At 37.4% G+C, this 6862-nt stretch overlaps 1 non-coding gene across 1 annotated transcript; it reads left to right on the top strand.

Annotated features, from left to right (window-relative positions):
- The first annotated feature begins 6256 nt into the window (after positions 1-6256).
- On the top strand, positions 6257-6363 carry LOC146921905 (small nucleolar RNA R71). The gene has a single exon (XR_015012941.1). It is a non-coding gene; the product is annotated as a small nucleolar RNA R71 (small nucleolar RNA).
- Positions 6364-6862: the final 499 nt, after the last annotated feature.

The raw sequence follows: 6862 nt of genomic DNA, 5'->3' as shown, positions 1-6862 counted from the left end.
GGTAGCATCTCACATCAGTCTTTGTAAGTGAATGCCACCTTCTGGGCAATCTTCTTTTTTTTGTTTGTAGTTTTGACGGCTAAGATGCCTCAATATGCGAGAGATCTCCTCGGGAGTCTCTTCACTTTCCTCTTCTTCATCTTCGGACACAGAGAACTCAAAGTTGGAAGAGAGTACATGGTTATTGTATTCAACGGGTTTATTAATGCATGATTTGATTATTGATTTTGACAAGTATAAGTTATGATTATGCAGATATTTGAGAATTTTTTTTTGGTTTTTTTTTGTATTACCATTTTTTCTAGAAAAAGCACAAATTAAAAGCAAAGTCGGGATCGAAACGACTTTTCATGAATGATGAAAATACATAAAGCAAAAAGCCCTAAACAAGTTCACTTTCGTCTTGGGTGGGACGAGAGGATTTTTTTTTTTGAAAAACATAAAGCAACAAACAAACATATTATTTTGAACAAATGAGTAGTAGAAATAAAAATCAGTAAAGACCCAATTGCAACTAAACATTCCATGTACCACCCGAAGCTTATGGACCTCTTGTTGAAGTTGATTCATCTTTTGTGTTTGTACGAGTGTTTGCATATGCGAGTCGAACTTGGACGAAGACATCGGACCACTTTACTGACGGATGGACCTTTTGTAGATAGAGACAAAGTATGAGACACGGACTAGAAACTATGAATGCACATGATGTATGAAATGCTTATGCAAGAAATGTACAATTTTTTTTGTTATCGAAGGATTTGTCAAGGTGAATTGTAAACATCGCGGATGAACATGATTTCATTTGAAAATTTGTAAATATATTGCAACCGGTTCTATTTCCAAAAGGTAAGAATGAAACCAAGGAAGAAGTTCTTAACAAAAGCAAAAGCTCAGTTAAGATTTTTAGAGTTTGTATTTCTTGGTGTTCCTCTTTTCAAGGTGGAATATCTCTGATGTTTACAAAAAACTTATCTAAATCCTTCGATGTTTTGTTGATAAAAGTTTTTATGCATGTATGCATGATTATGCTACACAAACAGTGAAAACATGGTGAGGTTTAAGTCCATATGTTGGAGCCAAGGATAACAACGCCATTTGGTAAGGACTATGGTTTAATTTGCACTTGTAACAAGGGTTCTACCAAGTTCCCAAAGTCCAACCCCCTCCGAATTTTATCGGATACCGAGAAAACACCCGGTCCAACAACGTTCGTAGGAAAGTCTCGTTTGAGTGTAGTATCGCGTGTCGACTAATTCCGAGAAAACACCCGGTTAGCCACCGCACTACGTCCTAAAAAGCCAAGATGGGTTTAAGGGTTACTAAAGGTCCTTAGCGTTCAAACGGAAACTTAAGAGTAATAAAGTCTAAACGTGAAAACACACGCCGACATATATCACTTTAAGCTCCTCCGCTAAGTGTGGCCATATCACATGCGTCAAGACACGAGTATACCCTCGGTATGACACTATGAGTTTACCACTCCTATCTTATATTTCTCTCAAACCCGGGTATAGGACTTATTTTCTCACCACTTACGTTAAAAGAAAGAAGAATGAAGAATGGAGAACATATCTGCATGTAATTTCCATCTTTAATTTAAAACATGTTTTTTTTTTAGCAAGTTTATAGCACAAAATTTAAATAATGCTAAGTTAGGCTCAACCCTCTTACTTTTAGTCCCCAGTGAAGTCGCCATTTCTGTCGCGTCATTTTTCGGAGATCAAGCCATTTTATTAGCCTTTGACTCACTAAATTGGTTTCACGACTGAACATTTAATTCTTTTCAAAAGAAAGTGGAAAAAGGTTCAAATACCACGTTTTTAGGGATTAAGGGTTCGGGGGTTGGTTATATTTAGGGAAGGTGTTAAGCACCCTAAATATTCGTAGTATTCTACGAGAACCTCTTGATTTTATTTAACTTTTGTGCTATAAACTTGCTTGCTTAAAAAAAATGGAATTAGCAATGATAAAAGAAAATTAGAGACCTAAATTATCTACATTTTATTGATTTGGAAGGACACATGTCCCTTGCCTACGTACCCGTGAGGGATCAAAACCTCGTAGTTCGGGGTAGAAATTGTCGTTTGATTTGTTTTTGTGTTTTTTATATTAGTTTGAAAAAAGGTTTTAAAATGAAAAGCCAAGTGGCGAATTGTAATTTGTTTGTATTTTTGATATTTGAAAGAAAATAGACTTAAAGTAGAATTAAATTGATTGATGATTTGATTAAGAAAATAAAATGAAAAGACGATCGCTTGATTTAGGATCAAGGTTTGTTTATAAAAATATTTTTGTGATTTTGATTATTTGAATATTTTTGTTATTTTTGAATAATGATATGAAAATTCTATAAGCAGAAATATAATATTAACAGTTGATTTAGGACCAGAGCACTCTGGATTAATTTAATTAAACAAGGACCAGATCGTTCTGGAGAATAATTAAATTTAAACAAAAATATAATATTATCAGTTAATTAGGACCAGAGCACTCTGGATTGAAGTGTGTAGTTAATGACAAAATTTAAATATGCATATAATAATAGTAGATAATAGAATGTAATGCGAACAAAAATAAAAATAAAAATGCATGAGAACTAAAATGGATCAGAGCACTCTGGATTAAGGTGTGCATTTAATGACGAAATTTAAATATGCATATGATAATAGTAGATAATAGAATGTAATGCGAAAATAAAATAAGAATGAATGCGAAAATAAAATGGACCAGAGCACTCTGGATTGAGGAGTGGACAAAATTTAAATATGCATGATGATGTAATAAACATAAAAGTAAAAGAATAAAATGCAAAAGAAAATATGAAAATGCAAGAGAATATTAAAATGCATGCAAAATAAATAAAGTTAGATGATGGGGGTGTGCAAGCAGTAAAGGGGGGTGCATGAAGCAAGAAACCAAAGATTGGGCTTAAAGAAGCTGAGGGGCGCTGCTGGGCCTGGGTTGGACCGGTTCAAGCCGGTTCAATGGCTGAACCGGTCCGGTTCAGTTGCCTATATATTCATTGAAACCGGTTTTCTTCCCCATTTTTCTTCTTTCCTTCTCTCTCTTCTTCCATTCTAGAGAGAGAGGCTCTCACCTCTCTCTAGAGTTCCGACGAGGAACTCCGGTAGCCTCACCACCGCCACCTCCTTCCGGCGGGGCGGGCTGACCACTTATGGTGGCGGCGCCGCCGCGAAACCCTTTTTTTTGTGATTTTTTTTCGCTATTCCTACTTCTTTTCTCCTCCTTCTTCTGATTTTGCACTCAAAATTCACAAATGTTAAGCCCAAACCTTTAGATCTAAAAAAGGGTAAACTACCTTTATATAAAACTTTTGCTTCGGTTTTGATTTGGATACGTATTGATTTGTGACTGTTTGGAACGGTTTGATAGTCTGTTTGGTTTTATGAGGCTGATTTGTTTGTGAAGGTTGTGCTGGCCGTATTGGTTTTGAGATGTGTGTGTGTGTGTCGATTCTGGAAATGGGTTTGTGAGGTTTAATGCTGGGTTGTAGTGGATTATGTGTTGATGTGGGGATCGGTTTGAACAAACCGGTTTGGGTTTGATATTTTTTGTGTTTTATGATTAAAGAAAAATTGCAGGTCGGTTTGCTTCTGCGTGTGTTGTTCTTTGCTGGAAAAATTTTTGTGTATTTTTGCTTGCTGGAATTTTTGGTTGTATGTTTGCAGGTTTCGGAAGATTGTGTTGTGCTGGAGAATTGTTGTGTTGGATCCGAAATTGGCTTCGAAGAATCCTCCCTCCTTGGCTGTGTGCTAGCTTGTATTTATAGAATAAATTGAGACATAGTGTTGGTGAATGGCAGTGACAAAAACTGCTCTTGTGTGGATTCAGGGAACCATACAGGCTGTGAATGAGCTGTGTTTGGAACATTTGGATATTTTTGGACCAAAGTTTGGATTTTTACGGAAATATTTTGGACTTAAAATAAATAAATAATAATAATAATAATAATAATAATAATAATAATAATAATAATAATAATAATAATAATAATAATAATAATAATAATAATAATAATAATAAGAATAAGAATAATAATAATAATAAGTAAAACTCAAAAGTAATAATAAATAAAAATTGAGAGAAGAGAGCCCGACTCGGAACCAAATATGAGGTATTTTAAAATACCTCTCTGCCGAATTTTTTACCGAAATGGCAGAGACCGATTAGATTCAAACGACGCGTGTTAGTGATGTCTTAGGTCAAAAATTGGGGTATGACAGAGGTTTAGAGAGAAGTTTGAAATATGAAAGAGGGTTGTGGTTTGTGAATGAGGAAGAAGAAGAGAAAAAATATGAGTATATTGGGGCTAGAGATCGGGCACGGCCGTGCCACTTATTGGCACGGGCCGTGCCATCTTCCTGACTTCCACCTTCATTTTTTCTTCAAAAACTTGGCACGGCCGTGCCAATCCTAGCACGGGCCGTGCCACCTTTCTGGTCCTGGGGGGCTTCAGAATTTTTCAATTTCTCGATTTATTTCGAATCACACCTGGACAATTACCTACAAAACAACTTAAAACGAAGAAAAACAAAACAAAAGCGATTAAATGCGTGGGTTGCCTCCCACGAAGCGCTCTTTTAATGTCATTAGCTTGACGGTTAGAAAGAGTCCTTAGAATGGATCAAAGATATCATATTGTGTAGATGACGCTATAAAACGTTCTTTCACAACATGATCGTTAAGCATGCAACAAGAGTAAAGAGCGGGACCCTTCATAACATTTTCCAACTCAAATCCTACCATCTTATCACTCACTTGAAAGACTATCCTACCGTTCTTGACATCTATGAGAGCTCCTGCAGTGGCTAGGAAAGGTCTACCTAGGATTATGGGGACGTCTTCGTCCTCCGCAATGTCAACGACTACAAAATCAGTTTGGATATATATCCCTTCTATCTTAACGGGTATGTCCTCGACAAATCCTACAAGTTTCATGGTAGAACGATCAGCTAGCTTTAATTCTATTTCGGTAGGTTTCAACTCTCCTATCCCTATCCTTTTGAGAAGAGACAAAGGCAGCAAACTAACACTAGCTCCTAAGTCACATAAGGCTCTGTTTATGGTTTCATTCCCAATTTCACATGGTATGGCAAAGCTACCTGGATCTCTAAGTTTAGGGGGTGCTTCTTGAATGATTGCACTAGTGTCCTTAGCCAAGGCTATTGTCTCATTATGCTCTATAGCCCTTTTCTTTGAAAAAATTTTCTTTAAAAACTTGGCATATAGAGGCATCCTAGACAAAGCTTCAGCAAAGGGAAGTTTAATGCAAATCTTCCTAAGTATGTTAACAAATTTTTCAAACTTACCCTCTAGTTTAAGCTTATCAAGATTTAAGGGGGATGGAGTTTTGTTTTCTTCAAGTGGTTTTGCTTCTTCTATCACAATTTTGTCACCTAAAGGCTTGACATTTTCCTTCCCAATGTTTTTAACCTTAGCAAAAGTTTCGCCTAACTTACTACCCCCAAAAGATATGACATTAACTTGGGCTTTGGGATTGGCTTCGGTTTGACCAAGAAAGATTCCCGGTGTTTGGGAAGAGGTAGCCACTTGTTGGGCTATTTGAGCGATTTGAGTTTCAAGCATTTTAGAGTGAGTAGCAATAGAATCAACCTTGGTATTGAGCTTGGAAAGAGAATCATTCAGAAATCCGGTTTGGTTTTTAAGTTCTTGAAGTTGTTTAGTTTGGTTGGCAATAGAATTTTCCAACAAAATTTCCAAATTGGATTTCTGAGTGAATCTTTGGTTGTTTGCATAACCGGGTGGTGCTACTTGTCCATAGGGATTTTGGTTTTTATAAAAATTTTGATTTTGTCGCATCCCTTGGTTGTATTGAGCATAATTCATTTGCTCAACACCATTAATAGCACTACCTAGTTGGCAATCAACACCAGCATGACCAGTTATACCACATATTTCACAAGAAGGAGTAGAAGCAGAATTGATAGCACTAACATTGAGTTTTTCAAGTTTTTCAGTTAGTGTATCAATTTTAGAAGCAAGGTGGTCATAGTTAGAGACTTCGTACATACCTGCCTCCTTTTTGGAGGATGAGGAACTAGTGATGGCTCTCTCGTCGGTCCATTTGTAATGATTCTGAGCCATGTCTTCAATCAGGGCATATGCCTCCGTGTAGTTCTTGTTCATAAGTGCTCCACCTGCAGCTGCATCAACAGACATCTTAGTGGTATAAGACAAGCCATTATAAAAAGTGTGGACTATAAGCCACTTTTCTAGGCCATGGTGGGGACAAAGTCTTAGCATTTCTTTGAAACGCTCCCACGCATCATAGAGAGATTCCCCATCTTTTTGGTTGAACCGCGTGATTTGGTCTCTAAGTTTAGCGGTTTTAGATGGTGGAAAGAAATGGGCAAGGAATGCTTGCCTCATCTGATCCCACGAGGTAATGGAACCGACTTCGAGGGAATGGAACCAAGCGCTAGCTCTATCCCTTAAGGAAAAGGGAAAGAGATGAAGTCTTACGGCTTCTTGGTTCTCCTTCATGGTTCCACTAATTCGTAGGAAAACAGAGATGTGAAGATTGGGATCCTCAGTGGGGGATCCCGAGAATTGGTTTTGCTGCACCAAGTTAAGTAGGGCAGGCTTAATTTCGAAATTGTCATCCTCAACCGTTGGGTACACAATAACAGCTTGTGGCTCAGCCGTAGACGGCGTTGCATACTCTTTGAGAGTGCGATTGGCCATGGCGGTGTTATTTTATGCCGCTCTCCTCCTTCTATGTAAGAACCTTTCGATCTCGGGTATGAATACCGCTCGATTTCTAGTTCTTCGCATAAAAGGTTGAGAACCCAAGAAGTTAATGATAACAGAAAAATAAAAA

This window comes from Medicago sativa, chromosome 5 (genome assembly GCF_051527215.1).
Source record: "Medicago sativa cultivar Bolivia chromosome 5, Bolivia_mono, whole genome shotgun sequence".
Classification (NCBI taxonomy): Eukaryota; Viridiplantae; Streptophyta; class Magnoliopsida; order Fabales; family Fabaceae; genus Medicago; species Medicago sativa.
Note: the sequence above shows the minus strand (reverse complement) of the source record. Positions and strands in the feature narration are given on the sequence as shown.